At 39.6% G+C, this 27505-nt stretch overlaps 1 protein-coding gene and 1 long non-coding RNA gene across 5 annotated transcripts in view; both read left to right on the top strand.

The window, feature by feature from the left end:
- ABL2 (ABL proto-oncogene 2, non-receptor tyrosine kinase) overlaps nucleotides 1–27505 on the top strand; it is a 110737-nt gene that overhangs the window by 29591 nt on the left and 53641 nt on the right. The window lies entirely within an intron of this gene.
- The window catches only part of LOC129653281 (uncharacterized), a 40284-nt gene that overhangs the window by 5662 nt on the left and 7117 nt on the right, over nucleotides 1–27505 (top strand). The window contains exon 2 of the long non-coding RNA XR_008715040.1: nucleotides 3336–6117. This is a non-coding gene — a long non-coding RNA (uncharacterized LOC129653281). The remainder of the gene's footprint in view (nucleotides 1–3335; nucleotides 6118–27505) is intronic.

The raw sequence follows: 27505 nt of genomic DNA, 5'->3' as shown, positions 1-27505 counted from the left end.
GTTATAGTTGTATTCAGATATATCGAGAAGAAAGCAATACTTCTTTCTCAAAGTCAGTCACTAAGGATATAGGATATAGTGTTGAATGTAAGGTCTTTACACTATAAAAAAATTTGCTGTTAAGTCTCTTCAGGTCTCTCTGGAAGTAAAATGGACAAGGGAGATGGCTATTTCTTTACATGTAACATAGAACTGGTAGTATTCATCTGGACTACATCTAACCATTCCATCACATGTCCATCCTTATATTTTGCCAGATCATTTAAGCTAGATTAAGTGCCAAATACCAAAATTCTGTCTGTGTCACATTCTTCACTATTAAATAACAAGAAATTTTCACCATTTTCAAGAAACTTACACTCATCAAGAATCACGTAACCATTTCTTTTTGGGGGGATAGGAGTAACTTGAGTCTTCTTTTGTGTCCAACTTCTAATATCAAGTGATAAAATTGGTAAAGATGGTGTTACAGAATAAGCTGTTGTGTCTAAATTAGCTGAAGAATCAATAATTAATGCTCTTGAAGACTAATGTAAATTATTAACCGCCTCTTTTGTAGTTGCCATAGCTTGGTAAACTTTTGGTTTTATTGGGTGGAAAGGATGACTGTGTCCACCAAAAGATTTGGAAGAACTGATAGGTTATCATTTTCTAGTGTAATAAATCCAGAACTGTTGATCAGTTTATCTTTTAATGCAGAATGGCCTTATGGCCAATTAGTTGTTTGGCCAAACTGCTTGCCACAAAGTGTGTCATGGTGAAAATACCTAGAACCTTGTAAATACAGTGTAAATGCTATGTAAATAGATGCTGGCATGTTGCAGATTCAAGTTTTACTTTTTTGGAACTGTGTGGTTCACCCTTTTCATTTGAAAAGACCCTGATGCTGGGAAAGATTGAAGGCAGGAGGAGAAGGGGATGACAGAGGATGAGATGGTTAGATGGCATCACCGACTCAATGGACATGAGTTTGAGGAAGCTCCTGGAGTTGGTGATGGACAGGGAGGCCTGGCGTGCTGCAGTCCATGGGATCGCAAAGAGTCGGACACGACTGAGAGACTGAACTGAACTGATGGTTCACCCCTCCCCCCAAAAAATTTCCATCCATGGTTGGTTGAATCTTGTCAATGTCTAACCCATGGATATGATGGGCCGACTACATTTAATATTTGCACTATCTCGGTACTGGTAATACGGTATTGAACAAGTGAAACTACCTGCCTTCTTGGAGATTGTATTGTAGTGGGTAGAGACAGGCTCTAAATATTTATTTACTATATCATTTACTATATCATGAGTTCTGAGAGAAAAATAAAGCTGGGTAAAAGGACAGAGTGATAGGGGAGATGCAGGTTTGGATAGAGTGCTCAGAGAAAGCTTCTGGTAGTGTTGATACCAACCAGAATTGTTGGCCTTTCCCTATCAATAGAAATCAACTAGAGAGGCCAGACCAGAGCTTTTGTTGAGGGCTCTGTTGCAGCAAGGGGGAATGAAAACAAAAGGTTTCCTTGCTTGATTACTCACTGGTGGGTGGTGGTGGGGAGTGGTGGGAAAGTGGCAAGAGCATAGGGATTTGCCCAAGGATTGGGTCAGAGGGGTGACTTAGGTGTTTTGCCCCCCGCTCTGGTGGTGTTGGGTGCAGGGGGGCATGCTCAGTCCCCTGCTTTTGCTCCCAACATCCTCTTTTAGCTCTTGGTTCTTCAGAAGTTGAAGTAGGGATCTGGGACCTTTTTGCATCTTTTGTCCAGAGTTTGCCCCCCACTGGGCATGAGTGCAGTTATTGGTTTGTCCAGGTACAAGCATTGCAGCACTGCAGCAAGGGTCCCAGGTCCCAGCCTGTCTAAAGATGATATTTCAGTAGAGAATTGAATGATCTGAAGGACTGAGACTTAGGACTTTCAGGAGAAGTATTCCAGAAAGAAGACCATCGGAGACAAAATTCTGAAGGATATTTGTAAAGCAGAGGTTTTTGTCCATCAAGTATGGCAGAGGAGGCTAAACTGGCTAGAGAGGACTGGCGTTGGGGGAGAATGCTAGGAGATACATAGAGGGAGAAGGGAGGTAAAAATTATATGTAGGATGGGAATCTATTGTGGTAGGGGGGTTAGATTTTAAAAGATTCAGTCTGGGGACTTCCCTGGTAGTCCAATGGCTAAGGCTCCATACTCCCAATGCAGGGGGCCCAGGTTCGATCCCTGATCAGGGAACTAGATCCCATATGCTGCAACTAAGATCTGGCACAGTCAAATAAATAAAAATAAATTTTTTTCTTTTAAAGGTTCAGTCTGTCTGTTCTGTGGAGAATAAACTCTTGGGGGCAGAGGTGAAAACAGACTAGTTATGAGTCTGAAATAGCCATAGAATAAATCTGTGGCAATGTGCTAGATACAGTGACCTTTGTCAAATTAGTTTGGTATCATTTCTCTCTAGGATTTGACTTATAGGTTGAATAATAGGGTAAGAAAAGAAAAGTGAATTCATAATGAATGGTTATTTTTAAATGGTAACTTTAGATATTATAGTTAAACTCTGTAATAATTTAAATTTGTTTGTATAGATCCCCAAGCATCACTTGCATCTTAAAGAAATATGGTAAGATTCCGCAAAGAACCTCCTTTTATAGTAATATTATAGTATATAGTAAGTTTTTTCTTAGGCCTTCCAAAAAAGGCTGTGTTGCAGAGTTTTGCCAAATATCAAGTGCTGTTTTTTCCTCTCCAATTTGACTAGGTGACATTTTGAATTTGAAGCTGTTTTGGTTTCTTCAGCATGTATCAATATGCTGAAAAGTATTTAAAAGTCAAAATTCTTAGAAGACTTTAAGCAAGTAGGTTGCTGGTGATGAAAATAAATGGAGTATAAAAATGTCAACTTGTAAAATTTAAACTTTCAAGTGACTGAGAAATATATCTCAATTTGCTGGCAAACCTGCCGTGTTTGATATTGTGGAAAGGAGTTGCATCAGAGGAGATTTGAGGATCTCAGAACACTTAATATCTAACTGGATGAATAAAGGCACTTTGAATCAGAAGTGAAATCATGGATAACGGAGACGTAAAGATCAGACATGGTAAAGATGTAGGAAATACAAAAGCAGTACAGACGTTGTGAAGCCTACATAAATAGTTAATGTTGGAAGGAGAAGAGGAATAGAGTATGCGAGTTAAAGGGAAAGCCAGTATATTGAGAGTTTATGAAAACTTTTAAATAGGGAATTGCTGGATCCAGTCAAGTTTAGGGACTATGTTGAAATTGAGATATGAGATAGATGGAGCTGCTGGGCTAGATAGCTGGTGTTTGTCATGTGGAATAAAACTGAAACTTTGTTCTCACAGGCTCCCCAGGTTCAGTTCCCGGCCAGTGAACTAAGCTCTCTCTTCTTCTGCACAGCTCACTGCTGTCTCTCTGAATGATCTCTGTTACCAAGGCAAACCATTCATTATCACAGTAATCCAAGTCTATGCCCCAACCAGTGAGGCTGAAGTTGAACAGTTCTATGAAGACTTATAAGACCTTCTAGAACTAATGCACAAAAAAGATGTCCTCTTCATTGTAGGGGACTGGAATGCAAAAGTAGGAAGTCAAGAGCTACCTGGAGTAACAAATTTTGCCTTGGAGTACAGAATGAAGCAGGTCAAGGCTAACAGAGTTTTGCCAAGAGAACGCACTGGTCATAGCAAACACCCTCTTCCAACAACACAAGAGAAGACACTACACATGGACATCACCAGATGGTCAATACTGAAATCAGATTGATTATACTTTTGTAGCCAAAGATGGAGAATCTCTATACAGTCAGCAAAAACAAGACTGGGAGCTGACTCAGATCATGAACTCCTTATTGCCAAATTCAAACTTAAATTGAAGAAAGTGGGGAAAACCACTAGATCATTCAGGTATGACCTAAATCAAATCCCTTACGATTATACAGTGGAAGTGACAAATAAGTTGAAGGGATTAGGTCTGAAGGGATTAGAGTGCCTGAAGAACTATGGACGGAGGTTTGTGACATTGTACATGAGGCAAGGATCAAGACCATCCCTAAGAAACAGAAATGCAAAAAGGCAAAATAGTTGTCTGAGGAGGCCTTATAATAGCTGTGAAAAGAAGAGAAGCTAAAGGCAAAGGAGAAAAGGAAAGATACGGCCATTTGAATGCAGAGTTCCAAAGAATAGCAAGGAGAGATAAGAAGGCCTTCCTCAGCGATCAATGCAAAGAAATAGAGGAAAACAATAGAATGGGAAAGACTAGAGATCTCAAGAAAATTAGAGATACCAAGGGAACATTTCATGCAAAGATGGGCACAATAAAGGACAGAGGTGGTATGGACCTAACAGAAGCAGAAGATATTAAGAACTATACAATAAAGATCTTCATGATCCATATAACCACGATAGTGTGATCAGTCCCGTAGAGCCAAACATACTGGAATGCAAAGTCAGATGGGCCTTAGGAAGCATCACTACAACAAAGCTAGTGGAGGTGATGGAATTCCAATTGAGCTATTTCAAATCCTAAAAGATGATGCTGTGAACATGCTGCACTCAATATGCCAGCAAATTTGGAAAACTCAGCAGTGGGCACAGGACTGGAAAAGGTCAGTTTTCATTCCAATCCCAAAGAAAGGCAATGCCAAAGAATGTTCAAACTACCGCACAGTTGCACTCATCTCACACTCTAGTAAATAGTGCTCAAAATTCTCCAAGGCAGGCTTCAACAGTGTGTGCACTGTGAACTTCCATATATTCAAGCTGGATTTAGAAAAGGCAGAGGAACCAGAGATCAAATTGCCAACATGTGTTGGATCATCAAAAAAGCAAGAGAGTTCCAGAAAAACATCTATTTTTGCTTTATTGACTACGCCAAAGCCTTTGGCTGTGTGGATCACAACAAACTGTGGAAAATTCTTCAAGAGATGGGAATACCAGACCACCTGACCTGGCTCCTGAGCAGTCTGTATGCGGGGCAAGAAGCAACAGTTAGAACTGGACATGGAACAACAGACTGGTTCCAGATCAGGAAAGGAATACATCCAGGCTGTATATTGTCACCCTGCTTATTTAACTTCTATGCAGAGTACATCATGAGAAGTGCTGGACTGGATGAAGCACAAGCTGAAATCAAGATTGCCGGGAGAAATATCAATAACCTCAGATACACAGATGACACCACCCTTATGGCAGAAAGCGAAGAAGAACTAAAGAGCCTCTTGATGAAAGAGGAGAGTGAAAATTTGGCTTAAAAACTCAACATTCAGGAAACTAAGATCATGGCATCCAGTCCCATCACTTCATGGCAAATAGACAGGGAAACAATGGAAACAGTGACTGACTTTATTTTCTTGGGCTCCAAAATCACTGCAGATGGTGACTGCAGCCATGAAATTAAAAGATGCTTGCTCCTTGGAAGAAAAGCGATGACCAACCTAGACAGCATATTAAAAAGCAGAGACATTACTTTGTCAACAAATGTCCATCTAGTCAAAGCTATGATTTTTCCAGTAGTCATGTATGGATGTGAGAGTTGGGCTATATAGAAAGCTGAGCATCAAAGAATTGATGCTTTTGAACTGTGGTGTTGGAGAAGACTATTGAGAGTCCTGTGGACTGCAAGGAGATCCAGGCAGTCAATCTTAAAGGAAATCAGTCCTGACTACTCATTGGAAGGACTGTTGCTGAAGCTTCAATACTTTGGCCACTTGATGTGAAGAACCGACTCATTGGAAAAGACCCTGGGAAGATTGAAGGCGGGAGGAGAAGGGAAGGGGATGACAGAGGATGAGATGATTGGATGGCCTCACCAACTCAATGGACATGAGTTTGAATAAGCTCTGGGAGTTGGTCATGGACAGGGAAGCCTGGCGTGCTTGGGGTCCATGGGGTCGCAGAGAGTTAGACACTACTGAGCAACTTCACTTTCACTTTTCACTTTCATGCGTTGGAGAAGGAAATGGCGACCCACTCTCCACTGTTCTTGCCTGGAGAATCCCAGGGACGAGGGAGCCTGGTGGGCTGCCGTCTATGGGGTTGCACAGAGTCGGACAAGACTGAGGCAACTTAGCAGCAGCAGCAGAGCGACTGAACTGACTGACACACACTCAAAAAAAGATCTCTGAATGTGAGTTCCAAAACTGTTACATTACACATTATGTAGTTATAGCCTACAAAGACATTGATAAGTTTCTCTATTCTTAATTTCTAGTAATTTCATCTCCTTGTATAGGATTCCTATAGTAATTTCATCTCCTTATATAGGATTCTTTATATAGGATTTCCTTTGAAAAACCCACTGAAGCATTCTTGCCTGGAGAATCGCATGGACAGAGCAGCCTGGCTGGTTACAGTTCATGGGGTCGCAAAGAGTTGGATGTGACTGAAGCGACTTAGCAGTATAGGATTCCTAAGACTTATAAAGTAGCTATTGAGAGTTTCGAGTTGATGTTTTAGAAGATAACTTCAGATTTTTTATAAGTACTTACAGAAGGAACTTTATCCAGAAAAGTAGTATATATTTTTATTAGTAAATTCTCATGTGTTTTTATGAGTTTTTATTTTTGACATAGTCTGTATCAACAGCTACTTACTATCTTTCAGATAGTAAAGGTTACCCTTAACTCCAATTATGTAATAATTTATTTTTATTTCTGCTGCTGCTGCTGCTAAGTCACTTCAGTTGTGTCTGACCCTGTGCGACCCCATAGACGGCAGCCCACCAGGCTCCCCCATCCCTGGGATTCTCCAGGCAAGAACACTGGAGTGGGTTGCCATTTCCTTCTCCAACGCATGAAAGTGAAAAGTGAAAGCGAAGTCGTTCAGTCGTGTCCGACTCTTTGCGACCCCAGGGACTGCAGCCTACCAGGCTCCTCCGTCCATGGGATTTTCCAGGCAAGAGTACTGGAGTGGGGTGTTATTGCCTTCTCCGTTTTATTTCTATGTAAGTTAAAACAAAATAGGACATAGCTTCAGTTTGGTTCATGGTATTAATAAGGTTTGAGCTGAAAATAACCTTAGGATGATCTCTTCCTTTTGCCAGCCTTAATTTTGCAGATGGGAAAATGGAAATAGTCGATTTTCATATCTATGACAAGAAAAGATTATACCTGAGGTCTTCTGATTTTTGATTCAGTGCTTTTCTTTAAGTTTTACCTCTGTTTGTTTTGCATTACGGTTTTTGACTATTTCAATTGTATATTAATAAAGACAGAAGTTATTTTTTGTTGTTAAATTGCTGCTTTATGATTATCTTGAGTGGTACTCTCTTTACATTGAGATGCTAACAGCCTTAATTATCTTCCCCCAAGAGGAAGTCAATTGGACTTTCTAGGAATATAGTATCGAAACCTTTTAATCTTAATTTCCAGCTTTCTGGTTGTGTTTATTGCTTTCTTACTTATTTTGATTTGAATTAAATTTTGCATTGCTGAATTTATTTAGAAGAGTTAAGTTTGCAGTGTATAAGTAGAAATTTTTTTGTTAAAAACTTAGAAGGCCTTACTAATTTTAATAAGAAGGATCAGTTTAGCTTTATAGGTGGATTTATGGCATATTTTAGGAGATTCATTATTATTTTTTTGAGGTATGGATAACTGCAAGTTGATTCAGTGGTTTGGCTCATAAGAATCATTGAAACACTTGATTTGACAAGTAGCTAAGAATGTTTTTAGTAGTAGTTTAATGTGCTTAATTGTTTAAAAATTTAAATGGAGAATGTATCTTGATAATTTAAAATTTTAAATACCTTTATCCTTAAAATTTTGTTGATATTATTTAGCAAGTCAAATATTTGTAGATATGTAGAAACAAACTTTATTAATTCCTAAGAAAGTATTTACAGTTTCCAAAACTTTGAGGTAATGAGGCTGTTAAAATACACATAAATATTGAACCCTAAAGCTGCCTGTTGGTATGTAAAATGGTATATCTAATGATTCCAGCCAAAGTGGAGGGAAAAATGGAAGCTGGTTATAACTGAAATGTGCTCTTTATGGAAGTGTTGTGAATGAAATTGCTTTCTTGAGCAATATTTGCATAGCCAACTATACTCAACATTGGTTATAAAATTAATGATTGGTAGGAAAAGTCACAACTATTAAGTGGCAAAGGAAAGATCACCTCAACTCCTTAAGCGCCCAACACCCGCGTCCTGAAGGCGATGCGCACTGTTTTCCTTGATTGTGAATTTTAACCAATAGCTGTATGTAATGGGCTTCCCAGTTGGCTCAGTGGTCAAGAATCTGCCTGCAATGCAGGAGGCTCGGGTTTGATCCCTGGGTCCGAAAGATCTCCTGGAGAAGGAAACGGCAACCCACTCTAGTATTCTTGACTGTGAAATCCCGTGGACAGGGGAGCCTGGCGGGCTACATAGTCCATGAAGTTGCAAAAGAGTCGGAAATGACTTAGCGACTAAACAACAACAGTAAATTCTATGTGATATAATTGTGTTCCTCGATTAGTTGTATCCAGTTTTAGTTTTGAAAACTGTAGGAGAAATACCTGTGCCTATCCCTTTTACTTGAAAGATTTTAACTGGAAAGTACGCTACAACAATAAGTTGGAATTATTAGTAGATACAGTCAAATATTGCCCTGTAGGTAGTTTCCAGTAAAAACAACACATAACAAATATGTAGTCAAAAGTTTCTGAAACTAAAAAAAGGATTGTTTGTTACACAGTAAATCAGTTTAATGGCAGAGTGGTTATATTTAGCATTAGTGGTATTATTAAACTATATCAGTTTTAATGGTTTAAAAATATAGTCATTCTATTACTTTCTTTTGAAACATCTTTCCTGGCCCTTACTTAAACATTTTGATGCATTTTGATGCAGTGATTTTCTTATAGTAGCATATTTAAGAAGCTGACTTAAATGTAATTTATATCTTTTTGTTTTGTAAGTTTTATCTTCTCAATTCTGGATGTAGTGTAGTGGGAACAGTGACTTGGGCTCCAAAATCACTGTGGATGGTGATTGCAGCCATGAAATTAAAAGACGCTGCTCCTTGGAAGGAAAGCTATGACAAACCTAGACAGCATATTAAAAAACAGAGACATCACTTTGCCAACAACGGTCCATCTAGTGAAAGCTATGGGTTTTCCAGTAGTCATGTACAGATGTGAGAGTTGGACCATAAAGAAGGCTGAGTGCCAAAGAATAGATGCTTTTGAACTGTGGTGTTGGAGAAGACTCTTGATTGTCCCTTGGACAGCAGGGAGATCAAACCAGTCCATCCTAAAGGAAATCAGTCCTGAATATTCATTGGAAGGACTGATGCTGAAGTTGAAACTCTAATACTTTGGTCACCTGATGGGAAGAGCCGACTCTTTGGAAAAGACCCTGATGCTGGCATAGAGTGAAGGCAGGAGGAGAAGGGGGCAACAGAGGATGAGATAGTTGGATGGCACCGTCGACTCAATGCACATGAGTTTGAGCAAACTCTGGGAGACAGTGAAGGACAGGAAAGCCTGGCATGCTGCAGTCCATGGGGTTGCAAAGAATTGGACATGACTTAGGGAACAACAACTGGAAGGAACGAGTTAAAAAGATAGACTCTGTATTCAGAAGTGGTTGTGTGAAATTGAGATTGCTGAGAAGGGTGTGACTGAGGTAGGGTTACGTTTAGTTCTTTGATCTTCACGGCAACCCTATGATGTGGATAGTGTAAGCATGTTATATAGATGAACAAACTGAAGTTCAGAGAGGCTGGACAATTTCCCCAAGCCAGTCAGTTGGCTGCCTAGGACTTAGACTGTATTACTGACTCTCACTCAGTACTCTCTCCTCTACCATACTGTATCAATTTTCTGAAAGTTGGTGACTTGTTATTTTCGCTTTGAACATAAATGGCAGTCTTGAGTGAAGATTTTTGAGAAATATAGATAAAAAAATTATTTTCCTCTTCAGGAATCTTGAGAGACTAACTTAGGCATAAGGGTGATGTTAGAGGGGTTCTTTGCTACTGTTAAACACTTAAACACATTAAACACTTAAATAAGACAGTTTTTGTTTAAACTCCCTTTTTTAAGGGGGTTTAAGGTGGGTGGGGACAGGACAAATAGGAATGTACTGTTCTTTCAGCAGCATGCCTGGACAGACAGCTGTGCTGTTAGAATGTGTCTGCCCAAATCCATGTGCATTCTTTATGGTGGCAGCTTGCACCATGGCAAGTCTCTAGGAAAGGATAGTGGGCTATTGGAAGGGGTCTGTTTGCGATATGATTCTCTTCTCTTTTGCAGTAAGGTAGTAAATATCGTATTTTTTTTCTTTGTGGTCATACACATTTAGCTTTGTGGTGGGGTCCAGACTTTGAAGAGTTCTTAAACTTTGAAAGAAGAATGAGGGAATTAAGTATAATATGAACTCATACATTTATACATTTTGTAAAAATGTTTGCCAGAGTAGAAAAAATTGGGTGTCTAAATTGCATATTTTTTTTTTCTCTTCTTTAAAAGGTTGTTTTAAATTGTGGCAAAATACAATGTAAAATCTACCATCTTATCAAGTGTTTTAATATGCTCTGGTTGTATTTTGTTAATACGATATTCTGTTTAAAATGAATAGTTCTCTGTGGGTGACTCTTAATACACTTTGGCCAGAGGGACTCCGCTTTTCTGTTACCGCTCTTCTATCTGCTACTGGTACGGAAACTTTTTACCCTATCAGAGTGGAGTCTGGTGACAGAACAAGAGAAGAGGTAGACCTTAGTTAGCTCCTGGTGTTCATATGGTATCTTTGAAACGTGGATCATATCAGCTCCTTTTTTCCCCGTGAAGCCTTCATGCCAGCTCTTCAGAGAGATTGTATAGGAAACCCTGAATCAGAGTATATAAAAGTCTAATCTTGTCAGTTCGTTAGCAGCTTTTTTCGTTTCTTACCATCTTCAAGATGAGGTCTGAACTCCTTAGCAGAGCATCCAAGGCTTTCATAACCTTGTGCCTGCCAAGTTTCGTGCATGCTCTCTAGGCTTCGGCCATGCTAAAATACATGTTGTTCTTTAAACATGGTCTATGCCTGGCAAGTAGTAGGTAGTCTAAAAATACTTCTTGAAAGAATGGGAAAAAATACACGTATGTGTACATACGTACATATGCATGTATCTCAGTCGTACTTTTCTACATGCCAATGTGTAACTTTTATTCCATAGCTGACTCGGCTTTCCTTTTAAGACTCAGGCTAAGAATCCTCTTTTAAGAGGCTTTCTCTGCTTTTGGCTACACTCACTAGCCAGCACTCTTGCTCTGTGGTACCAAAATATTTAGGCCACATCTCTGTATATAGCCACTGAGTTACTTTTTAATTTCTCCCACTAACGTGAGATTGAGGGCCAGAGATCATGTCCTATTTACCTTATTACTCCCTAGCTCTTTACTTAATCTTTACAGGTACTTTCTGTTACAGAAAGTGTATAAGATAGCTGTTGCTCTTGTTTCCTAATATTTACATTTTGTAGCATTATATATTGAATATTCCTGGCTTTTAAATTTGCCTTTCCAAAGTGAAAGGGAGTGGAATTGCTGGGACATGTGATAAATCAATGTTAAGCTTATTGAAGAACCACCAAAATGTTTTATTCGGAAGCTGACCATTTTATATCTCTTCCTGTAGTGTACTGGGATTCATTCTCAGGAGATAGTTCTACTTACAAGGCCTTTGCTGTGCCATTCCTGCTGCTCTGTCATGTTTGACTCGCTCTGACCTCATGGACTATAGCCCACCAGACTCCTCTGTCCATGGGATTTTCCAGGCAAGAATACTGGAGTGGGTTGCCATTTCCTTCTCCAGGGGATTTTCCTGACCCAGGGATTGAACCCATGTCTCTTGTGTCTCCTGCACTGGCAGGCATATTCTTTACCATTGCACCACCTGGGTATCCCATTTAACTAGTAATATATTACCTTGGATGAGTCTGTTAATTTCTGTTTGTATTTCAGTTCCTTCATCCTTAAAAATGGTGCTTGAGTTAGATAATCTTTAAAATTGCTTCTGGGGATTCTCAGGTGGCTCAGTTGTAGAGAATCCACCTGCCAGTGTAGGAGACCCAGGTTCTATCCAGGTCTTAGATACTTCTCGTTGTATTGAGTATTTTATAAGTATTTTTTTTATCACTGATAAGAAAGCAGGTTACTTTTAAGAATGTAGCATCATTTGCATGTAGATAATTATCTCTAGATGCCTAATAGAAGCTTGAAATAAAGGGGAGAAAGGCATCAAGGAAAACTGAACTGAAAACACACACAACTACGTTACATACCAGAGTGTGTCACACATATAATGAGTAGGGAGGCCAGGAGTCTTGGATCCTGTGTGAGGGACACTCTGTTAGAAGGCCATAACACTAATAGGCCATAATGAGTTAAGGTAAAGAAGTTTTAGGAAGAATTTTTCCCTTGGTTACTGATGATTGAACAGGGAGAACAGTCTGAGTAGCTCTTATTCCCTGACCAATAGCTCACTTTTAAAGTGATTATGTAACCTGTTAATATACAGTTTACTTCAACTTTGCAGGAAAAGGGCTGTCTTGTACACTTAAGTATTTTACAAGTTGATTTTTAGTACCTATTTTCCAGGTAGCCCCAGAAAAACAAAATTTGTGAGAGAGGTAACAGTTTTAGTCTATTCTTGCTTCCCCCAGTGAATTACATGAAGTAATTGCTATTTGATTAAATGAATTAGGAATTCCCTGGTGGCTCAGTGCTTAGGACTCCATACTTACATTGCTTAGGGCACAGGTTCCATCCCTGGTTGGGAAACTAAGATCTTCCAAGCCATATGGTGCAGCCAAAAAAAGAAAGAAAAATAAATTAAATGAATTAATTGCTATTAAATCCAAGGTTCCTTATTTTCTTGTTTATTTCGGTTTCAGTGGATAAAGAAGGAAGCAGTGTTAACAGCTCATTTGCCCTTCTGATAATGCCTTTAGTCCCAGGACAAGATACCCCCAAAGACTGTAGTTGGAAGGGGATGGTATGTCATAACTATTCTTGGAACTTGACTTGGCTGTTTCTATGCTGCTTTGGCAGAAGCCAAAGGGTTGGGTTGGATCTCAGGGTATCTTTGAAATAATCAAGATGCTTAGTGTAGCAGCCCAGCCTGCAAGCACTTTTTATTTGTTTGTTTGTTTTCAAATCTCTCTAAATCCTTGTTCTTCTTGATAGTAACATAAACCTGCACCTCACTAGTCCCTGCCTTTTCCCCAGGGTGTTTAGTTACAGATTTTTTTTTTTTTTCCTATTGCTATACTCACTCCTAAGTTTGGTTCATCAAAATCTAGAGTTCTACTTTGAAAAAAATGATCAACTACTTGTATTTTTTTTTTGAATAGGAAAATGTAGCAGCATTAAAAATGAGCTGCTTTTAATAATAGCCTAATAAGGGTTTTGTTTTTGTGAATAGCACTTGGTTATCCAGATATTTGCCTTCATCTCCCAAAGTAACAGATTCAGAATTTTAAGAACTGTTTAATGCATATAGTTAAAAAGGAGCTATGATTGATTTTAGTCTGTTTCTTATAACCTCTTTTGATTGTGCAGACTGGTAAGAATTTTTCTAGCCTGTAATCTCCTTTATTAATTTGCTTCATCATTTCTTTCATCAGCTTTTATGTTTTACTGGCTAGGGCATGAGCTCACATTCTCATTTATTAGATTTACAGGAGAGCATGCCAGACAGTAGTAAAGCTTCCTAGGATGTTTGTCTGCTAGGAGATTAAAATTAAGAGCTAGATTCCTTAAGGACATCCATCTAGGGAGAGTACCTCTCCCCTCCCATCAAATAACTAATTTATTTCTTTTAGGTAGCTTCAGATTTGTCTGTTCTTATGTTCTAAGTAAGCCACCAGATATTCGCTAAGCTTTTACTACTGAAATATCCTTGGCTGTGGAAGTCTAGCCTTTACCAGCTCCAAGAGACTGGTAATGGCTTTTCTTTTCTGAGGCTAGTCAGGAAACAGAAGGCTGATTCCAAGGAGTAAAGGGAATAGGGTAAAGGAGCTGGCTCAACATCTAATATCAGTCTGGCCTAGCATTCTGTCCTCCTTTTTCTCTCTGGTTTTGGCATCCCTAACTTCCTGTTGTTGCTGTGGCCATGCATGTTTTCTGCTTTGCCTATTTGTGCCAAAACCCACAAACAGACAAATCCCCCAAGAACCCCTTATCCTTTATATTTTCTAAAAGTGCTCTAAGAAATTTTACAGGGAGTAGCCAAAGGGAAAGGCACTAAGAGAAGGTCGAGAGATAATCTCTCTTGTACTTCTCTGCCATCTCCTTTTTGCTTAGGGTCAATAGAAAAGTTGAGGGACATTAAAAAAAAAATTGTAGAAGGTTATAAGACTATATCTGGACTGAATAAAGTATAATATTTATGTATATTTAAAAATTTTTCAAACTGATTCTCAGGTGTACATAAGCAGGGGATTTCAGGGGGGAATATCAAAGAGAAACAAACTTGATATAGAAATATCAATAACCTCATATATGCAGATGACACCATCCTAATGGCAGAAAGCGAAGAGGAACTAAAGAGCCTCTTGATGCAGGTGAAAGAGGAGTGTGAAACGCTGGTTTAAAATGCAACATCCAGAAAACTAAGATCATGGCATCCTGTCCCATTGCTTCATGGCAAATAGATGGGGAAAAAATGGAAGCAGTGACAGACTTTATTTTCTTGGGCTCCAAAATCACTGCAGATGGTGACTGCAGGCTTGAAGTTAAAAGACAGTTGCTTCTTGGAAGGATGCCTAATCTAGACAGTGTATTAAAAAGCAGAGGCATCGCTTTACCAGCTAAGGTTCGTCTAGTCAAAGCTATGATTTTTTCAGTCATGTACTTCTGTGAGAGTTGGACCATAAAGAAGGCTGAGCACCAAAGAATTGATGCTATTGAATTGTGGTGCTGGAGAAGACTCTTGAGAGTCCCTTGGACAGCAAAGAGATCGAATCAGTACATCCTAAAGGAGATCAGGCCTGAATATTCATTGGAAGGACTGATGCAACAGCTGAAACTCCAGTACTTTGGCCACCTGATGCGAAGAGCTGACTCTTTGGAAAAGACCCTGATGCTGGGAAAGATTGAGGGCAGGAGGAGATGGGGACGACAGAGGATGAAATGGTTGGATGGCATCACCGACTCAATGGACATGAATTTGAGTAAACTCTGGGAAATAGTGATACAGGGAAGCCTGGCGTGCCGCAGTCCATGGGGTCGCAAAGAGTCGGACATGACTGAGTGACTAAACAACAAAACTAGAGCACCGGAAAGGTTTTCGGTGTCTGCAGGTAGTAGAGATGGGCTAAGTTGCTTATTCCTTGATCCAAGATGAGGAGGGTGGGAGTAGGGGAGTAGGTATGTTCCCAGGGCATGCAGGGGAGGGCAGGGAAAGTCAGAAACAGAGGGAGAGAACATGTTGGCAGTGAAGAGGTGCTCCACAGCTGTGTCTAAGGCATATAGCTAGGTCAGAATACAAAACAAAACAAAAGAATAAGGGAATTTTTTCGTATTTATTTGAAATTTGATATGGATACACATATGCACACTCACAAATGATTACTAAGGGGAAACCATAACAAAAATTCCAGTTTACTAATATATTTGAATCTTTTATCTCCTTGTAAATAACAGTATCATGCTTCAGGGTGTGTTTGAGTGACATTGTAATTTATTCTTTTGAAAAACATTTGTTTTGCTTCTGTATAGTCAGTCACATATCCCATTAGGTTCAAATGTCATTCTTTTTTTAATTAGTATCCAGATAAGACCTATTTATCTCAAGGATATTTTAAATAATTGATAGAACATATATCTAATGTAATTGCTATGTATCTTTAATCTTCTCATGATCTATAGGTTCTCTGCCTTCATTCTCAATATTATTTTGTGCAAAGGAAAAGGTTATTTCTAAAAAGTCATTGAAGGCTTTTGTAGCTTTAAACTTTTAGATACCCCTCGTCCAAGGTAAGGAGGAATGGCTGCGCTTTGCTGGAGCAGCCGTGAAGAGATACCCCATGCCCAAGGTAAGAGAAACCCAAATAAGACGGTAGGTGTTGCAAGAGGGCATCAGAGGGCAAACACACTGAAACCATACTCACAGAAAACTAGTCAATCTAATCACACTAGGACCACAGCCTTGTCTAACTCAATGAAACTAAGCCATGCCCGTGGGGCAACCCAAGATGGGCGGGTCATGGTGGAGAGATCTGACAGAATGTGGTCCACTGGAGAAGGGAATGGCAAACCATTTCAGTATTCTTGCCTTGAGAACCCTATGAACAGTATGAAAAGGCAAAATGATAGGATACTGAAAGAGGAACTCCCCAGGTCAGTAGGTGCCCAATATGCTACTGGAGATCAGTGGAGAAATAACTCCAGAAAGAATGAAGGGATGGAGCCAAAGCAAAAAGAATACCCAGCTGTGGATGTGACTGGTGATAGAAGCAAGGTCCGATGCTGTAAAGAGCAATAGTGCATAGGAACCTGGAATGTCAGGTCCATGAATCAAGGCAAATTGGAAGTGGTCAAACGAGATGGCAAGAGTGAACGTCGACATTCTAGGAATCAGCAAACTAAAATGGACTGGAACGGGCGAATTTAACTCAGATGACCATTATATCTACTACTGCGGGCAGGAATCCCTCAGAAGAAATGGAGTGGCCATCATGGTCAACAAAAGAGTCCGAAATGCAGTACTTGGATGCAATCTCAAAAACAACAGAATGATCTCTGTTCGTTTCCAAGGCAAACCATTCAATATCACAGTAATCCAAGTCTATGCCCCCAACCAGTAACACTGAAGAAGCTGAAGTTGAACGGTTCTAGAAGACCTACAAGACCTTTTAGAACTAACACCCCAAAAAGATGTCCTTTTCATTATAGGGGACTGGAATGCAAAAGTAGCAAGTCAAGAAACACCTGGAGTAACAGGCAAATTTGGCCTTGGAATACGGAATGAAGCAGGGCAAAGACTAATAGAGTTTTGCCAAGAAAATGCACTGGTCATAACAAACACCCTCTTCCAACAACACAAGAGAGGACTCTATACATGGACATCACCAGATGGTCAACACTGAAATCAGATTGATTATATTCTTTGTAGCCAAAGATGGAGAAGCTCTATACAGTCAGCAAAAACAAGACCAGGAGCTGACTGTGGCTCAGGCCATGAACTCCTTATTGCCAAATTCAGACTTAAATTGAAGAAAGTAGGGAAAACCACTAGACCATTCAGGTATGACCTAAATCAAATCCCTTATGATTATACAGTGGAAGTGAGAAATAGATTTAAGGGCCTAGATCTGATAGATAGAGTGCCTGATGAACTATGGAATGAGGTTCATGACATTGTACAGGAGACTGGGATCAAGACCATCCCCGTGGAAAAGAAATGCAAAAAAAGCAGAATGGCTGTCTGGGGAGGCCTTACAAATAGCTGTGAAAAGAAGAGAAGCGAAAAGCAAAGGAGAAAAGGAAAGATATAAACATCTGAATGCAGAGTTCCAAAGAATAGCAAGAAGAGATAAGAAAGCCTTCTTCAGCGATCAATGCAAAGAAATAGAGGAAAACAACAGAATGGGAAAGACTAGGGATCTCGTCAAGAAAATCAGAGATACCAAAGGAACATTTCATGCAAAGATGGGCTTGATAAAGGACAGAAATGGTATGGACCTAACAGAAGCAGAAGATATTAAGAAGAGATGGCAAGAAGACACACAAGAACTGTACAAAAAAGATCTTCATGACCCAGATAATCACCGTGGTGTGATCACTGACCTAGAGCCAGACATCCTGGAATGTGAAGTCAAGTGGGCCTTAGAAGGCATCACTACAAACAAAGCTAGTGGAGGTGGTGGAATTCCAGTTGAGCTATTTCAAACCCTGAAAGAGGATGCTGTGATAGTGCTGCACTCAATATGCCAGCAAATTTGGAAAACTCAGCAGTGCCCACAGGACTGGAAAAGGTCAGTTTTCATTCCAGTCCCAAAGAAAGGCAATGCCAAAGAATGCTCAAACTACTGCACAATTGCACTCATCTCACATGCTAGTAAAGTAATGCTCAAAATTCTCCAAGCCAGGCTTCAGCAATACGTGAACCATGAACTTCCAGATGTTCAAGCTGGTTTTAGAAAAGGCAGAGGAACCAGAGATCAAATTGCCAACATCCGCTGGATCATGGAAAAAGCAAGAGAGTTCCAGAAAAACATCTATTTCTGCTTTATTGACTATGCCAAAGCCTTTGCCTGTGTGGATCACAATCAACTGTGGACAATTCTTCAAGAGCTGGGAATACCAGACCACCTGACCTGCCTCTTGAGAAATTTGTATGCAGGTCAGGAAGCAACAGTTAGAAACTGGACATGGAACCACAGACTGGTTCCAAATAGGAAAAGGAGTTCGTCAAGGCTGTATATTGTCACCCTGTTTATTTAACTTATATGCAGAGTACATCATGAGAAACACTGGACTGGAAGAAACACAAGCTGGAATCAAGATTGCCGGGAGAAATATCAATAACCTCAGATATGCAGATGACACCACCCTTATGGCAGAAGTGAAGAGGAACTCAAAAGCCTCTTGATGAAAGTGCAAGTGGAGAGTGAAAAAGTTAGCTTAAAGCTCAACATTCAGAAAACGAAGATCATGGCATCCGGTCCCATCGCTTCATGGGAAATAGATGGGAAAACAGTGGAAACAGTGTCAGACTTTATTTTTCTGGGCTCCAAAATCACTATAGATGGTGGCTGCAGCCATGAAATTAAAAGACGCTTACTCCTTGGAGGGAAAGTTATGACCAACCTAGACAGAATATTCAAAAGCAGAGACATTACTTTGCCAACAAAGGTCCATCTAGTCAAGGCTATGGTTTTTCCTTTGGTCATGTATGGATGTGAGAGTTGGACTGTGAAGAAGGCTGAGCGCCAAAGAATTGATGGTTTTGAACTGTGGTGTTGGAGAAGACTCTTGAGATTGCCTTGGACTGCAAGGAGATCCAACCAGTCCATTCTGAAGGAGATCAGCCCTGGGATTTCTTTGGAAGGAATAATGCTGAAGCTGAAACTCCAGTACTTTGGCCACCTCATGCAAAGACTTGACTCATTGGAAAAGACTCTGATGCTGGGAGGGATTGGGGGCAAGAGGAGAAGGGGACGACAGTGGATCAGATGGCTGGATGCCATCACTGACTCAATGGACATGAGTCTGAGTGAACTCCGAGAGTTGGTGATGGACAGGGAGGCCTGGCGTGGTGCGATTCATGGGGTCACAGAGAGTCCGACATGACTGAGCGACTGATCTGATCTGATCTGATTATATCAGCTGCTCTCTAGACTATGCATCAAACTTTCTTGATGGTTTTGAAAGAATGCATGTTGAAGTTTTTTAACTAAAGATTTTATTTATAATTTATCATTTTTTTAAGTTATTTGTAATTTTTAATACTAGTTGCTAAATGTCCAGATGGGACTTGTTATATACTTATTTTACAGTGTACAGTTCTCCATAATATTCTGAGTAGACATTTGTCTGAGCCTTTTAACTTAATATTTTTAGAAGAGATTTGCTTGCTTTTTGGCCAAAGTTAAAACAGAGCTGGTGCGTGTGTACTGAATATTTTTTAATAGGGATAGGTGAAAAGACTTGATGACATGATTTTAGGAACACCAGCAGTCTTTTTCTGTCTATGGCTAAAATTCTTTGGGGGAATTTCTTTCATTTTTAACTGTGTAACCTATTAAGATTTAGATATCACTATTTAGGGAGGTGGTGGGATTCAGTGCCATTATTTGTGCATTAGCATCTTAATAGAAGTTACTTATTATATGATCTTTAAATTCTAATTTTTCTAGAGGCTTTGCCTGGGGGAGTGAAAAAGTGAAAGTGTAGTCGCTCAGTCGTGTGCCGACTCTTTGCAACCCCGTGGATTGTAGCCTACCAGGCTCCTCTGTCCCTGGGATTCTCCAGGCAAGAGTACTGGAGTGGGTTTCCATTTCCTTCTCCAGGGGATCTTCCCGACCCAAGGATCGAACCTTGGTCTCCCGCATTGCAGGCAGGCGCTTTAACCTCTGAGCCACCAGGGAAGCCTGGGGGAGTAAACACCCTAAAGTTGTTGTTTAGTGAAAATAAATGGAGGCCATTCTCTTCCCCTAATACCACTCTCCAATCAAAGATAAAAGCACTGCAGTCCTTCAGATAGAAAGAGATTGACCTGGCACAGTCTATGTGCATTCATGTATGTGTGCATACAGAAAATAGTAGAAGTATTGTGAGGGGTAAAGTCCTTGGGAAAGAAGGAGACATTCATAAGGGAAGTCAGGGAAGGCATAAGGGAATGTCTCTGGGGACAAACAATCAAGCAGTCAAAACTGAGTTGGTTAATATACTGACTCAGGGTTCACTACAGTGAGACAAGGTTTCCACGTAGTGACAGTGGATGACACAGATCAACGTAATCTGAAAACTATTCTTATCTTTAAACAGGTTTGCTTGCTTATACTAAGTATTAAAATACCTCTGAGTTAGGAAATCTTCTATTTTCTGCTTGCGTTAATTTTTCAGAAAATTGAGACTTAGATAAATATCACTTCAAAACAGCGATTTCAGATGAAAATCAGAGTATAATACAAATGAGAATAAACCCTTTTGCACACATATGGAATCCAACCAGTCTCTCAAAACACCAAGCATCTCAGGAGAAGGATCAAAAGCCAAAACCAAGGGACTTTAAACAATTATGAAAAATATAAGCAGGGAAAAGTCAAATATAGAAAATAAAGTAGTTCCTGTTGAATTACTTAAGAACACTGATTTCATTCTAACTCTATAGAAAAATCTGGTAATAAGGTAATTATTTTATTCATTAAGACCAAACATTAAATAGTACCTCTTTAAAAAAAAAAATACACAATACAAATCCCCAACATAGTTGTATTTGAGAACAAAGAATTAAGTGCAAAGTGGAAACTTCAGTAATCTGTTAGCATTGATTAATACATACAGAAATCCTCATTCACTCAAATTTTTGTACTATTCTGTTCAAGGGACTATAATTGTGATATAACTGCTGACTGGCAATGTGTGCAGAAGCTCATTGATAATTCTACTAACCTCTTCATAACACACATTTTGGACCCACTTACAGCAGATTTTACCATTGGCAAGATACTAAGGGGTATACAAAGATGAAAGATATAGACTGCTCAAAGAACTTAACATCTAAGCTAGAGATCTGGTTAGAATAGGTTCATTTTACACTGTTAGGAAATAAACTACATGTACTTAATAGTACTACACCTACATACAAAGAAGTGCACATAAAATTCAATAAGGAACTCTCAAACTTCACAGAATGAGTTTTTATGTACCCAAAAAAAGAACAATAAAGTTACCCAACTAACGACTCTTGGTCACAAATGTTCCTTATTGATGCTAAGAAACTTCCCCACAGTGGGGGAAATCACAGCACAGACCACACATAAATACCTTTCTCTTCACTAAAAGTAATCATAGAGCAAAAGCTTAAAACAATTCATGACAAAGCAAAAAGCAAATCAACTCACCTTAAAAATAATAAATAATGTTATCAGCATTTTCAAAGAGCAAACAAAGACTGAATTAAAAGTTAGTATATGCTGCACTTCAAGAGAAGGTAGCTCCTTAGCCAGGTCTTATTCTAAGCAAAGTCATAAAGTAGTCCTTGACATCCTTTTCCTGACTTCCCTTATGAATGTCTCTTATGAATGTTTTTACCGTTACTTATTGGATATTTTTGGCATGGTTAATATTACTAAATGAACTAGAATTTGGCTGAAAACTTGAAGCCAAATTTTACTGGATGAATAAGTCATGCTAGTTACTGTCATATAGCAGTGTTTTCATACTTTTTTGTTCACATGTTTCCTAAAAGGACTTTTGGAGAATCTAGGTTAGAGAATGTAACTAAAGGAATAGTATGAGGGAGATGTATATATCTAATACAAACAGGTGTTGGTCACATGAATCTAATCATGTATTAAATTAATAGAACTGTACCCCAAAAGAAAAGAAAATAGATGTGTACTCTCTTGCACATGTTTTGGGTGACATCTAAAAAACTTTTCATCCCAAGTTTAAATAGTTGCTGATTATATGATTTTTGATGTGTTATAAATAATATTTTAAAATAAAACTTAACATTATTAAAAAAAAGTAAGAATCTAAATATCACAGTGATTTATCACTTACCATTACCATCTAACTGCTGAAAGGTGTTGGTTATTCTTGTTTTCTCTGGATTTGTGTTTCTGTCCTACTTCCTTCATTGAATTTTATCCTAATGTTGCATTTTATTGACCGTCCAAAATCATATCATAGTTCTCTGCATCTAAGATAGGTATATAAATTGAAATTGAATGTCTTTTAGTTTCTCTGTGTTTAAAAAATTGTATGCTTGATTTAGGATTCTAACCTGTTAGTACATAAGTGTGTTAGTTGCTCAGTCATGTCCAGCTCTTTGCGACCTCATGGACAGTAGCTTGTCAGGCTCCTTTGTCCATGGAATTTTCCAGGCAAGAATACTGGAGTGGGTTGCCATTCTCTTCTCCAGGGGGATCTTCCTGACCCAGGGATCGAACCCAGGTCTCCTGCATTGCAGGCAGATTCTTTGCCTCTGAACCATGGGGGAAGCCTGTTAGTACATAATCAAAACAATATACATTTTTGATATTTAAAAGTAAGATTTTATTAGAAATACATTATATCAGCTATTGCTGCAAAAATGCTGTGTAGCAAATAATCTGAAATTTTCAGTGATTTGAAACAGCATTTCTTTTTCTCTCATGAGTCTCTGGGCTAGCTGGGCTTTGGTTGATCTCAGCTGAGTTTTACTAGGTTCAGCTGGGTTTGGCTCCAAACTTGTAGGTCTGCTCTGCATGTCTCAGTCTTCTCGTGAGGATAGTGAAAACATCAGAGGGATGAGAAGCACACATGAAGGCTGTTAAGGCTCTTAATTCACAATTGGCATCCTGCCCACATGGTTGGGCCAAGAAAGTTGTATGACCAAGCCCAACCTCAGTGAGGCAGGGAAATATTCTTTCTCTATTCTAGTGGAAGAAAAGCTGTGACAAACCTAGACAGCATATTTAAAAGCAGAGACATTACTTTGCCGACAAAGGTCCATATATTCAAAGGTGTGGTTTTTCCAGTAGTCATGTATGGATGTGAGAGTTGGACCATAAAGAAAGCTGAGTGCCGAAGAATTGATGCTTTTGAACTGTGGTATTGGAGAAGACTCTTGAGAGTCCTTTGGATTGCAAGGAGATCAAACCAGTCAATCCTAAAGGAAGTCAGTCCTATTCATTGGAAGGACTGATGCTGAGGCTGAAGGGCCAATACTTTGGCCACCTGATGCGAAGAGCTGACTCATTGGGAAAATCCCTGATGCTGGGAAAGATTGAAGGTGGGAGGAAAAGGGGACGACAGAGGGTGCGATGGTTGGATGGCATCACCGACTCAGTGGACATGAGTTTGAGCAAGCTCTGGGAGATGGTGGAGGACAGGTAAGCCTGGTGTGCTGCAGTCAATGGGGTAAAAAAGAGTCGGACATGACTGAGTGACTGAACAGCAACAATATTCCAGTGGTAGATAACTGCCGAGTCTTTGGGCCAAAGATTTGGATGTATATTTTTGTAACAGGGAGAAACTGAAAAATTGGGAATAACAGTCCAGCCTGTTTTGTGCATTAAAAAAGATAACTTTATTTATTTGTTTTTGGCTGTGCTGGGTCTTGGTTGCCGCACGGGCTTTTCTCTAGTAGCGGGGAGTGGGGGCTACTCTAGTTGTGGTACGTGCACTTTTCATCGCGGTGGCTTCTCTCGTTGCAGAGCATGGGCTCTGGAGTGCACAGGCTTCAGTAGTTGCAGCTCCCAGGCTGTAGAGCACAGGCTTCATAGTTGCGGCACGTGGACGTAGTTGCTCCATGGCACGTGGGATCCTCCCAAACCATTGATCGAATCTGCGTCTCCTGTGTTGGCAGGCGGATTCTTTTCCACTGAGCCACCAGGGAAGCCCTATTTTGTGCATCTTTTAATGAGATACTTTCTTTCATATCCGTGGATTTTGTTTACTAGAATTTCTGAGATACCTAAATTGAGATTGGAACCTGTAGAAATTAGCCAGGCAAAATCTGGGGAGAGGCAGTGGGCCACAGCATTAGTGGGTAAGGGAATAATATTTGACAAAAGAGGGTTTGGGGAATTAGAGAGTTGGGTATGTCACAAGCATAAGATGAGAGGCCGGCTATTTACCAAAAAGAGAATGGGTAGTAGAATAAGGCCCAGGTCCCCACAGAAGAACCTTTTATGCCATGTGAGGGAGATTAGACTTTAACTTGAATGCAGTGTGGGGAAATCATTGGAAGGCTTTAAGCAGAGTGTTTATGTGATCAGATTTTCCTGTGCTCTAGAAGAAAAAATCATCTTTGTCTATTTGTGCATTTTAGATAGATGGTAGCTCAGATGGTAAAGTGTCTGCCTACAATGCGGGAGACCTGGGTTCAATCCCTGGGTCAGGAAGATCCCCTGGAGAAGGAAATGGCAACCCACTCCAGTACTCTTGCCTGGAAAATCCCAAGGACTGAGGATCCTGGTAGGCTGCAGTCCATGGGGTCGCCAAGAGTCAGACACGATTGAGTGACATTACTTCACTTCACTTAGAGAGACCATGGCAAAAACCTAGGTGAAGAATGAAGGTGGCCTAAACTAAGGTTGTGGAATTAGAGCCTGAAAGAGATGATGTTGAGCCACAAAGAATTAAAGTATTTCTATCTAGGGAGTACATTGGTCATTCTCTCATTTATATGTAATTTGAATGTTAGAATAAGGGCAGTTTTTCAGTTAACATCAGTCCTCAGTCTTTAATTTTTAAAATGGTATGAATGTTAGCCTGCTTGCATGCATGCTAGGTTGCTTCAGTCATGTACGACTCTCTGTGATCCTGTGGACTGTAGCCCGCCAGGCTCCTCTGACCATGGGATTCTCCAGGCATGAATACTGGAGTGGGTTGCCATGCCGTCCTCATGGGGATCTTCCGTCCCAGAGATCAGACCTGTGTCTTTTAAGTCTCTTGCATTGCAGGCAGGTTCTTTACCAGTGGTGCCACCTGGGAAGCCCAACAATGTGTGTTAAAAAGGATTTTACTATATACTACTTGTAAATTTTTTTGTTGTTCAGTCGCCAAGTCATGTCTGACTCTCTGTGACCCCATGAACTGCAGCATGCCAAGCTTCCCTGTCCTTCACTATCTCTCTGAGTTTGCTCAAACTCATGTCCATTGAGTCAGTGATGCCATTCAACCATCTCATCCCCCTTCGCCCCCTTCACCTCTTGCCCTCAATCTTTCCCAGCATCAGGGTTTTTCCAGTGAGTAAATAGTAAAGGATGTTTTTTTGAATCCTTTGGGAAAAAGAGTTAATAAATGAATATGTCTTATTGAAGCTAGAGAAATACTATTTAGCTGTTTGTTCAGTGACTTAGTGTATATTATCTATTTCCTTGGTTTAACTGTTCCTTCCTCCATAATTCAGAATATTCAGAATACATATTTGGGGGCTTCTCTGTTGGCTCAGTGGTTGAGAATCCACGTGCCAATGAAGTAGACACAGGTTTGATCCCTCATCTGGGAAGATCCCACATGTCACAGAGCAGCTAAGCCCATGTGCTACAACTATTGAGCCAGTGCTCTGGAGCCTGGGAGCTGCACCTACTGAAGCCTGCATTCCTAGAGCCTGTGCTCAGCAACAAGAGAAGCCACTGCAGTGAGAAGCCCCCGCACTGAAACTAGAGAATAGCCCCCGCTTGCCACAACTAGAGAAGAGCCTGTGCAGCAGTGAAGACCCAGCACAGCCAAAAAATAAATGAATGAAATTATTTGTCTGGAAGAAAAATTCTTGAAATTGTTACTGCCATTAATGGCTTCTAATTGCCAACAAGATAAATCTGCAATTCTTGGTATGGCATTCAGTGTTCTCCAAGATTTGGTCCTTGCTTACCTTTCCTGCTTGAGTTTTCTTAGCACTTCATTTCATGCATATATACCCTCCTCCGCACAAAGAACAAGTGGAAACCCTGGGGTCACACTAATTTTTTTTTTTTTTTTAATTTTTTTTTCAGTTTCCATCATGTGATATCGCAGTTTACTGTCATTAATTCCTTTATTTTTAATGCCTTCATCCTCATTCACTTTACTTCAGATGGTTGATAGAAAAATGACTTGTATGTCTTTAAACTGGAGGTAATAGATGAGGCCCAGATTTCATTTTTCCAGTTTACAGATATATCTCAGGTGCTTTTTATTGTGCTTGGTGCAAAGTGGGTGTTTGATAAATATTTGAATAATTAATACATTGATGAATTAATACTGAGAGTTAGGCATTTTAGAATCTCCTATGGATTGAATTATTTTGTTTATGTGGGCACAGACATCATATACATTCCATGCAGAAATGTGTGTGTGTATGTATGTGAGTGTATGTAAGCAGTTGTTGCATGCTTCCCTAGTCTCAGTGAAACAGCTGACTCCTTGGATTACAGAGGATTGTATTGTAGATCTTTAGGAATGGTCTAGGTTTGTTTGTGAGTCCCTCCCTAGGAATGTTAGCTCTGAGCTTGCATTCAAGTCATTGTACCAGGTGTTAGTTACACTGACTTTGAGAATTCCATGAGGGAAAGAGGATTGGCACATTCCTTTCATCCCTCAGATATTTCATTATCTTCTGCTTAAATAACGTTGGCAGTGATACATTGCTGTTAACACGCAAAGGTCTTAGAATGCTGAATTCCACAAATTTTGTGTGTTTAGGCAGGCTATTACTTTCCTCTAAACTTTTATCACAATTCTTAACAGAAAGGTATTTATTTATCTAAAATAAGTGTGGAAATTTTAGATTCTTAAGCTGCAAATTCTCATTTGTAGGTATTTCTAAAATTTAGTGTTCTGTGATACGGCATGACTTTTTATTTTCATAACTGGTGTGAAAATGTATATGCTTCAGCTCCATTTTTTTCCTTTTTTGTCTTTATTTTTAAAATTATCACATAGTAAAGTTGGGTTTTTTGTTTGTGTCTTTTACAGTTCTGTGATTTTAATCTCTGCAGATTTGTGTAATCCAATAATCAGAACAATTACATCATTTCAAAAAACTTTCTTGTGCAATCTCTCTGTATTCACGTCTTTCTTCCAGTCCTGTACCCTGGCAACCACTGGTCTGTTCTCTATCATTATGCAGTTGACCTTTAAATATTAGGTTGGTGCAAACGTAATTCCAGGAAGACTGCAAGGTAATGATACTCAGTTAGAAAAACAATCTGAAATGGCACATTTTAAAGGGATAGGCAGAGTTCCCACCGTGTTTTTGAAATATAAATTATTTAAAGTGGTGTGTTAATTCCTGATGTATAGCAAAGTGATTCTCTTTGTGTATGTATATATCAATATATATGTGTGTGTGTGTGTGTGTGTGTGTGTATATGTATTCATGTATATTTTCAGGT

This window comes from Bubalus kerabau, chromosome 5 (genome assembly GCF_029407905.1).
Source record: "Bubalus kerabau isolate K-KA32 ecotype Philippines breed swamp buffalo chromosome 5, PCC_UOA_SB_1v2, whole genome shotgun sequence".
Lineage (NCBI taxonomy): Eukaryota > Metazoa > Chordata > Mammalia > Artiodactyla > Bovidae > Bubalus > Bubalus kerabau.
This window is presented reverse-complemented; position numbering and strand designations above follow the sequence as displayed.